Here is a 10,478-nt window from a genome sequence, read left to right as displayed (position 1 = left end):
TTCTTCCACCATTATTAAAGCCTTGTTGAGGCTTTTGTTGATCCTTCCATGAGAGATTTGGGTGATTTCTCCATGAGGGGTTATAGGTGTTTCCATAAGGTTCACCCATGTAATTCACCTCTGCTATTGCAGGGTTTTCAGGATCATAAGCTTCTTCTTCAGAAGATGCCTCTTGAGTACTGTTGGATGCAGCTTGCATTCCATTCAGACTCTGAGAAATCATATTGACTTACTGAGTCAATATTTTATTCTGAGCCAATATGGCATTCAGAGTATCAATTTCAAGAACTCCCTTCTTCATAGGCGTCCCATTACTCACAGGATTCCTCTCAGAAGTGTACATGAACTGGTTATTAGCAACCATGTCAATGAGTTCTTGAGCTTCTGCACGCGTTTTCTTTAGGTGAATAGATCCACCTGCAGAAGTATCCAATGACATCTTAGCTGATTCAGACAGACCATCATAGAATATATCCAGGATGGTCCATTCCGAAAGCATGTCAGAAGGACACTTTTTGGTCAGTTCTTTGTATCTCTGCCAAGCTTCATAGAGGGATTCACCTTCTTTCTGTCTGAAGGTCTGAACATCCACTCTAAGCTTACTCAGCTTTTGAGGAGGAAAGATCTTGGCTAAGAAAGCCTTGACCAGCTTATCCCAAGAGTTCAGGCTATCCTTAGGTTGAGAGTCCAACCATACTCTAGCTCTGTCTCTCACAGCAAAAGGGAAAAGCATGAGCCTGTAGACTTCAGGATCTACTCCATTAGTCTTAATAGTATCACAGATCTGCAAGAATTCAGTTAAGAACTGAAAAGGATCTTCAGATGGAAGTCCATGAAACTTGCAATTCTGCTGCATCAGAGAAACTAATTGAGGTTTCAGCTCAAAATTGTTTGCTCCAATGGCAGGAATGGAGATGCTTCTTCCATGTAAATTGGAATTAGTTGTAGTAAAGTCACCAAGCATCCTCCTTGCATTATTATTATTTTCGGCTGCCATCTCCTCTTCTTGTTCGAAAATTTCTGAAAGGTGCTTGCTGGATTGTTATAATTTAGTTTCTCTTAGTTTTCTCTTCAGAGTCCTTTCATGTTCTGGATCTGCTTCAACAAGAATGTTCTTGTCCTTGCTCCTGCTCATATGAAAAAGAGGGACAGAATAATAATAATAGGGATCCTTTTTACCACAGTATAGAGGTCCCTGTGTGAGTAGAAGAATAGAAAAAGAAAAAATTTGAACACAGATAGAAGAGGGGGTTCGAATTTGGGTGAGATGAAGTGTTAGTAAATGAATAAATAAATAGAAGGAGATGAGAGAGAAGGAGAATTTTCGAAAATTATTTTTGAAAAAGAGTTAGTGATTTTCGAAAATAGTTTTTGAAAAAGGTTAGTAATTTTTCGAAAATTAAAATAAAAAATTAAAATAATTAGTTAATTTAAAAGAAATTTTGAAAAAGAGGGAAGATATTTTCGAAAATTAGAGAGAGAGAGTTAGTTAGGTAGTTTTGAAAAAGATAAGAAACAAACAAAAAGTTAGTTAGTTCCATATAGAAATCCTTATTATTTCACAACTACCAATTTTATAATTTGAATATAGAAAATAATCCAATAATTGTTAAATTGGATAATAATCTCAATTTATTTCAAATTCAATAAATCAAAACTTGCTTTAATTTTCTTTAATAAAGAAATTTCCGAAATTAAAGCTACAGAAACACTGAATTTGAAATTAGCTAATGATAGCCCTTTTTCAAAGGTTTTGGGTCTTACATGATGCACGGAAACTTGTCTCTCAATAATTTTCCTTCGGCAAGTATACCGAATTATCATCAAGTAAAAACTCACAATAGAGAGAGGTTGAATCCCACAGGGATTGGTTGGTCAAGAAACTTTAATTAGAGGAATGTTTTAGTTGAACTAAGCAACATTGGATTTGAGATTTGCAGAAAATTAAATGGTGAAAAAGTAAATAGCAGAAAACGTAAATGCTGGAAATAAAGAGCTGAATGTAAATAGCGGAAAGTAAATTGCAGAATCTTAAATGGGAATGGGAAAGATGCTCATAAAAGTAGATTGCAGAATTTAAAGAGAATGGGTAAGATCAGAAATGGGGAATTCATTGGGCTTAGGAGATGTTGCATTCTCCGGATCAAGTTCATTTTCATCTCTTCCTCAATCAATGCATTCATTGATCTCCTTGGCAATCTTAAGTGATCGAATTCCAATTTCTTGGTAATTCAATCTCTCAAATCTTGATCAATAGCCAATTCCTTGGTCAATTGCTCATGAGAAGAGATGAAGTATGGTCACTGATTATACCACATGTAATTCCAAATCAAAGTGTTGGTAGGATTATATGTCACTATATCCATCCAAACCCCAATTTGGTCCAACATGAGAAAGCATTTCTAGCATGATCTCTTCATTCCTCTTCCAAAGTTCCGAAGAGATCCAAGTATGAATAGCTTCTTTTCCAAGATAACTACCCAATTGAATGAAGATTGAAAGTTTTCTAGTAAAATCAAGAGAAAAGATAGAAGAAGAATAATGAAAACTAATATTGATCCATCAAATTACAACAGAGCTCCCTAACCCAATGAAAGGGGTTTAGTTGTTCATAGCTCTGGAAATGGAAAACAAAGATAGAAAATACATTATGAAAAGTAAACTAGAAGTGCAGAGAAAGTAAAATTATACAGAGAGTAGTTCTCCAATTTCCAACCCCCTTTTTGATTCAAAACTACCCCTATATATACTACTCTTCTGATCTTCTAGTTGGTTCTTCAAATCTTGGATACGGGCCTTTGGATCTTGAGTTTGAAGCAGTTATCCTCTTCAGTGGGCTTAGCTTTACTTGCAGAGAGAAAGTGTGAAGTAGGCAGGGACTTTTAGCTTAGGACGTTAGTGGCGTTAACGTTAAGTGAAAGTGTGGCTTTGAGAACGTTAGTGGCAATCACCTTTTTCACTAACGTTCCTAACCCAAGGATGATCCACGTTAACTTCAACTTTAGTGGCACCAACGTGACCACTAACGTTGCCTCTTGGTCCTTCGCACACGTTATTGGGACTTACCTTTTCCAATAACGTTGAGAATCCTCCCTTCCCCCTACGTTAGAGTTCACGTTAGTGTGGCTAACGTGACCTTTAACGTAGGCTTGCCAAATCTTTGAAAACGTTAGTGACACGTACCTTTGTCACTAACGTTTCAAAACGCCCCTACTTCCCACGTTAGAGTTCACGTTAACTAGGTTAACGTGGCTTCTAACGTGGTGGTGATAGCCATCTCCAACGTTAGTGACAAAGGTGAGTGTCACTAACGTTGGCTCATCATTCTTTCATCCACATTAGCTTCCACGTTAACTAAGTTAACGTGGGAGTTAACGTTGCTCATAGTGGCTCATTCCAACGTTAGTGACAAAGGTGAGTGTCACTAACGTTGGCGATTCTTTCTCCCTCCATGTTAGCTTCCACATTAACTAAGTTAACGTGGCAACTAACGTGGCTCAATGTGGCTTAGCTCAACGTTAGTGACAAAGGTGATTGTCACTAACATTGGTCATTCTTTTGTTTCCCCACGTTAGAGTCCACGTTAACTGAGTTAACGTGGCTCTTAACGTGGCCAATATGAGCTTGGTCCAACGTTAGTGACAAAAGTGAGTGTCACTAACGTTGGCTTCATTTTCTTCTTCCACGTTAACTACCACGTTAATGTAGTTAACGTGGTAATTAACGTGGGCTATGATGGCTTCGAGGACGTTATTGGCGATTACTTTTCTCATTAACGTTGCAAGCTAGCTCTCATCCCACGTTAGTGGTTACGTTAGTTAGACTAACGTGGCTGCTAACGTGGTTCTTCCTTGCTTCCTTTGTCCTAAAATCAAGCAATAGAGTGCATCAAAGTTCTAATCCAAATCATGAGACATGCATCATCCAATTTGTCATTAAATTCATGCATAATTCTCATGAATTCATATAAAAATCACAATGTTCGCTTGAATCAAGATGTAAGTGAAATTCTACCCAAAACTTGCTTATTTCCTAAGAAAGTGCATGAAACTACCCTAAAACAGTAAAGAAAAGGTCAGTGAAACTGGCCAAAATGCCCTAGCATCACAACACCAAACTTAAAGCTTGCTTGTCCCTAAGCAAGTACTGGAACAAGAGAATGATGAATGAAATGTCAAGAGAACTGAGTCATTATTGTGGAAGTCATGCCCTTGGTTTTATGGTGGTTTCATGCATAGCAATTTAGCTCCATTCCTTTACTAGCTTTCAGACCTTTATCATGTCCTGGAATACTTACTTGATTGCACCCTATGAGACTTTTATTCATTGATCCTTTTGTTGTTTTCAGGGTTTGATTGTGCTCTTAGGCTAAGTGCTCTGTGAGGGGGCGACTCTTTAAGATGAGTTTTCAGCCAACACTCCCGAACCAGTTGGTTCAAGGTGCTAGGTATTGAAACACCCCTAAGGACTTACTCCCTCAAGTCTCTTTCCCCCATACATACACACCACAGGCACATGGTTTGTTTATTTTCTTTCTTGAGACCTTGGTGTCCAGCACCTCTTTGGGTTATTAAGTGTTCTGTAGCAAGGGTTACTCTTGATAGTGGACTTTCAGCTGATAATCCCGGGTTAGTTAATCAAAGTTACAAAGTGATAAGGCACCCCTAAGAGCTTATTCATCCAAGTAAATCCCTTACACAGGAGCACCACAGACACATGCCTCAAGATTCAAACCCTTGGTGCCTAGCCTTATTTCTTACTAACTTTTCTTTCTTTTATTTTTCAACTTTCATTTTTCTTTTCCCCTTTTTCTTATTAGGATCTTGTTATTTAGCTAGTCTCATGGGGTGTGTTTCAAGCATATGATTCAGGACAGATAGTTGCCTTCCTACCTTATTAGTGAACCAACTTAGCTAATCAATTACCATACCACAAACTTAGGAACTTACTCCACAATATGAACTCCACTCTGGTTTTTCATCACACACATTCTCTTTTTATTTAACTTAAAAGGACAAGCATACAAGTAAACAAGGTGAAGATGCAGCATTGACATTAAAACTAGCACATATATGACAAAAGCAATAAAAACAAACATTAAATTCTAATGATTTGAACTAATGAGTAACTATTAATCAAGGGCACCTTGGGACTTCCAATTTTTAGCATTTCAAGTATATGGAATTAAGTAACAATACAACCTTCGGGTGATGGTTTCTAGCTGTTCCCTTGTTGTCATCATCCATAGTTTTTGCTCCTTCACTTCCTTGGATGATGGTGCACCATTTCCTCAGAAGGTTCCTGTAAAGTTATTGGATGTTGTTTGTTCCCAAAGCACTTGAGAAATAGTTAGCTTGCATGTATGCTTGTGAATTTCTGAACTTAATTTGGTGTGTGAACACCAAACTTAGTTCCTTGCCTAGTACGACAGATTGCATACTTGCAGAGAGCCTCATATGTTGTTATTAACTAAACAATTATTAACTAAAGACTAAACTACTGCTAAGTGGTTCCCCTGATTGGTTGGAGCTAGCATTTTGCCATTGGAGTGTAGTGTGATTCTAACTAATATCTTTGGTGGAACACCAAACTTAGAATTACACTTTCACTCTTGGATTGTTTTGGTGTGGAACACCAAACTTAGATCCTCGTAATACAGGGGAAACAACTTGTGATCTTTATTGAAATGACGATGCAAAAGAAACTACCTTAGGTTGGGTTGCCTCCCAACAAAGCGCTCTTTTAGCGTCGCTAGCTCGACGATTCCTCCCTTACCTGAGATGATACTTCACTTTGGGGTTTTCCCCCATGTTGCCCATATAGTGTTTGAGCCTTTGTCTGTTCACAGTGAAAGTCCTCTCCGAACTTTCATCCATAATTTCTATGTGTCCATACGGCGAGACCTTTGTGACAAGAAAGGGTCCTGACCATCTTGATTTGAGTTTTCCTGGGAACAGTCTCAATTTAGAGTTGTAGAGGAGTACTTGCTGCCCCTTTGCGAAACTCCTGGGTTCCAGATGGAGGTCATGTCTTCTCTTTGCCTTTTCTTTATAAATCTTGGTATTTTCATAGGCTTGAGATCTAAATTCCTCCATCTCTTGCAGCTACAGAATCCTCTTTGCACCAGCAGCAATGCTGTCAAAATTTAGTATCTTGAGAGCCCAGAGAGCTTTGTGTTCCAGCTCCAGTGGTAAATGACAAGTTTTCCCATACACCAGTTGATATGGGGACATTCCAAGTGGTGTTTTGAATGCTGTTCTGTATGCCCAAAGAGCATTATCCAGCTTCTTCGACCAATCCTTTCTTGATGCTCCTATAGTCTTTTCCAAAATTCTTTTTAGCTCTCTGTTAGATGTCTCAGTTTGCCCACTTGTTTGGGGATAGTAAGGCGTGGCAACCTTGTGTTTTACCCCGTATCATAGGAGAAGAGCTTCTAGTGGTCTGTTACAAAAATGGCTCCCTCCATCACTGATGAGTGCTCGTGGGACTCCAAACCGGCTAAAGATATTCTTCCTGAGGAAGTTTATGACCACCTTGTTATCATTTGTTGGGGTTGCAATAGCCTCTACCCACTTGGAAACGTAATCCACTGCTACCAAAATGTACTTGTTTGAATATGAGGTTGGGAATGGTCCCATGAAATCGATTCCCCACACATCAAACAATTCCAGTTCTAAGATGAAATTTTGTGGCATCTCATTTGTTTTGGGCAAGTTTCCAGCTCTTTGGCATTCATTGCAGTTCTTTACTAGCTCCTTGGCATCCTTGAAAAGGGTGGGCCAAAAGAATCCGCTTTGCAACACCTTGGCTGCAGTTCTATCCCCCCCAAAATGGCCTCCATAGCATGAGCCGTGGCAATTCCACAGGACCTCTCGTCCCTCTTCTTCTGAAACACATCTTCTCAGGATTCTATCTGAACACTTCTTGAAGAGATATGGCTCATCCCAGACAAAATATTTTGCATCATTTATGAGCTTTCTTTTTTGATGTTTATTGATCTCTGAAGGTAAGGCCCCAGTTGCCTTGAAGTTGGCAATGTCTGCAAACCATGGTGCTTTGTGAACTGTCATCAACTGCTCATCAGGGAAGAGCTCATTTACACTTGTATCATGTGTTCCACCTTTATCATGAGGAATTCTGGATAGGTGATCCGCTACCTTGTTCTCCACTCCTTTCTTGTCTCTAATTTCAATATTGAATTCCTGCAACAATAAGATCCATCTTATTAGTCTTGGTTTTGATTCTTGCTTGGCAAACAAATATTTAAGTGCTGTGTGATCTGTGAAAACAATTACTTTAGCACCAATGAGGTATGATCTAAACTTATCAAATGCAAAAAATTTTGCCAGCAACTCCTTTTCAGTAGTGGTATAATTTCTTTGCGTGTCATTGAGGACTTTGCTAGCATAGTATATCACATGGACTAAGTTATCTTTCCTTTGCCCTAACACGGCCCCAACTGCAAAATCAGATGCATCACACATCAATTCAAATGGTAAGTTCCAATCAGGTGGGGAAATGATAGGGGCAGAGGATAACCTCTGTTTCAAATTTTCAAATGCTAGCATGCATTTTTCATCGAAGACAAACGGTGTATCAGATACAAGGAGATTGCTTAAGGGTTTGGCTATCTTTGAAAAGTCTTTAATAAACCTTCTGTAAAAGCCAGCATGCCTTAAAAAACTCCTAATTGCCATGACATCACTGGGTGGAGGAAGTTTTTTAATAAGTTCCACCTTAGCTCTGTCCACCTCAATGCCTTGGTTAGAAACCTTATGGCCAAGGACTATTCCTTCGGTCACCATAAAGTGACATTTCTCCCAGTTCAAGACCAGATTGGTCTCTTGGCACCTTTTCAATACCAAGGCTAGGTGATTTAAGCAACTAGGAAAAGAATCTCTGAATACCGAGAAATCATCCATAAAGACTTCAATGAATTTCTCTATCATATCTGAGAAGATAGAAAGCATGCAGCGTTGGAAAGTTGCAGGTGCATTACATAGCCCAAATGGCATGCGCTTGTAAGCAAACACTCCATATGGCAAGTGAATGAGGTTTTCTCTTGGTCTCTGGGATCAACCACTATTTGGTTATATCCTGAATAACCGTCGAAAAAACAATAATATGCGTGTCCTGTGAGTCTTTCCAACATCTGATCCATGAATGGAAGGGGGAAATGATCTTTTCTTGTAGCTTCATTCAGTTTTCTGTAGTCTATGCACATCCGCCATCTTGTGACGGTCCTGGTGGGGATTAGTTCGTTCTTCTCATTGGGGACTACAGTGATTCCTCCCCTTTTTGGGACGACATGCACGGGGCTGACCCAGGGGCTGTCTGAGATCGGGTACATTACCCCTCCCTGCCATAACTTCATAACTTCTTTCTGTACCACTTCCTTCATGATTGGGTTAAGCCTTCTTTAGGATTGAATGGATGGTTTGGCATCATCTTCCAACAGTATTTTATGCATGCATATGGCCGAACTGATTCCTTTCAGGTCAGCGAGGGTCCATCCAATGGCATCCTTATGCTTTCGCAACACTTGGAGTAATTCATCCTCTTAATCTTGGCTGAGGGATGAGTTTATGATCACTGGGTAGCTTTCATTCTCTCCTAAGTATGCATATTTGAGAGTGGGTGGCAGTGCTTTGAGTTCAAGTTTTGGTGCTTCTAACTTTTCATTCTCTTCCTTTGGTGCACCTTGTATATGAATTTTTGCTGTTGTGGCCTCTTCACTAGACGTTGATTCCTCCTCTGTCAACCTTTCAGGTTCTTCTTCTTCAAAGCTCTCCTGCACTGCATCTTCCAGTGAGTCCAACCTCATACATTCTCCCAATTGTTCTGGTGGGTAACTCATAGCCTTGAACACATTGAATGTCATATTTTCATTGTGTAATCTCAGGGTGAGGTCACCTTTTTGGACATCAATGACAGCTCCAGCAGTAGCCAAGAACGGTCTTCCCAGGATAATGGAGGCCTTGGCTTCCTCCTGCATGTCCAACACCACAAAATCTGCTGGGAAGATGAAATCCCCCACCTTCACCAGCAAATCTTCTACTACACCATGAGGGAACTTGAACGATCGGTCTGCCAGTTGTAGGGCCATTTTTGTTGGCTCAGCCTCCTCGATCTTCATTTTTCTCATCATAGCTACTGACATCAGATTTATGCTGGCTCCTAAGTCACATAGAGCTTTCTCCACTGTGATCTCCCCTATAATACAAGGGATTTGGAAGCTCCCAGGATCCTTCAATTTCTGGGGTAGCTTGTGCTGAATGATGGCACTACATTCCTCGGTTAGTATCACCGTTTCGTTGTTCTTCCAACTTCTCTTTTTGGTCGTCAATTCCTTCAAGAACTTGGCATAGAGCGGCATTTGCTCTATTGCTTTAGCAAAGGGTATGTTAATCTGTAATTTCTTGAAGATTTCTAATAATCTGGAGAACTGGCTATCATCCCCCTTCTTCTTCAGTTGTTGACGATATGGGACTTTCGGAACATATGGCTTCAGCTCTCCTTCCTTTTGATGTGAGTTGGAGGTGGGGACTTGAACTTCATCTTGTTCCTCCTTCTTTCCAACTGAATTTTTCTCTTGTGGTTGCTTGGAAGTCTCCTTCAATTCCTTTCCACTTCTGAGGTTGATAGCCTGACACTCCTCCCTTTGGTTTGAGTCAGTATCGCTGTGAGGGTTGTAGCTGGGAATTTGCTTGAATAGGTAGCCAATTTGTGTCTCAAGTTTCTTGATGGCAGCATCTTGATTCTGCATATTGGACCGCACTTCTTCTCGGAATGCCTTACTGTCTTGAATCTCTTTACATATGCCTTCAAGTAGAGTCTCAATCCTTGAGAGTCTGTCATCAGATGATGGTGGGTTGGGATTGGATGGATGAGAAGGGTTATTTTGGTTTTGGTATGGATGTGGAGAGGTGTTGTTAGGGTGGTGTTGATATGATCTCTGTGTGGAATGTTGGTGAGCTGCATGGTTGTTGAGGTTGTGACGTCTCTGATCTTGGCCTTGATCTTGTTGATTTCCCCACCCAAAGTTTGGGTGATTCCTCCAACCAGGGTTGTAGGTCTTGGAGTATGGATCATGGGTCTTCCTGGGTGTGTTTCCAATGTAGTTGGCTTGTTCATGCTCACCTTCTGCCTCTGCATTCACCCCCTCTTGGGTTGTTGATGAGGTGGTGATTGCTGCTACTTGGTTTCTCTCTATCTTCTTGGTGAGGTCAGCCAGCTGCTTGGTAATAAGCTTGTTTTGGGCCATCAGTGCATCCACATTGTTTAGCTCCATCACTCCTCTAGTGTTGCCTCTTTCAGAAGCATAGAAGTAGTCATTCTCTGCTACAATCTCAATGACATCTATGGCCTCCTCAATGGTCTTCTTTTTATTCAGAGATCCCCCGGATGAGTGGTCTACTGCCTTCTTTGATTCATAGGAGAGCCCTTCATAGAAAATGTGTAGCTGCACCCATTCATTG

At 40.3% G+C, this 10,478-nt stretch overlaps 1 non-coding gene across 1 annotated transcript; it reads left to right on the top strand.

The window, feature by feature from the left end:
* The first annotated feature begins 493 nt into the window (after positions 1-493).
* Positions 494-601, top strand: LOC148555394 (small nucleolar RNA R71). The gene has a single exon (XR_015887818.1). It is a non-coding gene; the product is annotated as a small nucleolar RNA R71 (small nucleolar RNA).
* Positions 602-10,478: the final 9,877 nt, after the last annotated feature.

This window comes from Arachis ipaensis, chromosome B6 (assembly GCF_059453495.1).
Source record: "Arachis ipaensis isolate K30076 ecotype BB chromosome B6, ASM5945349v1, whole genome shotgun sequence".
NCBI classification, from domain to species: Eukaryota; Viridiplantae; Streptophyta; class Magnoliopsida; order Fabales; family Fabaceae; genus Arachis; species Arachis ipaensis.
Note: the sequence above shows the minus strand (reverse complement) of the source record. Positions and strands in the feature narration are given on the sequence as shown.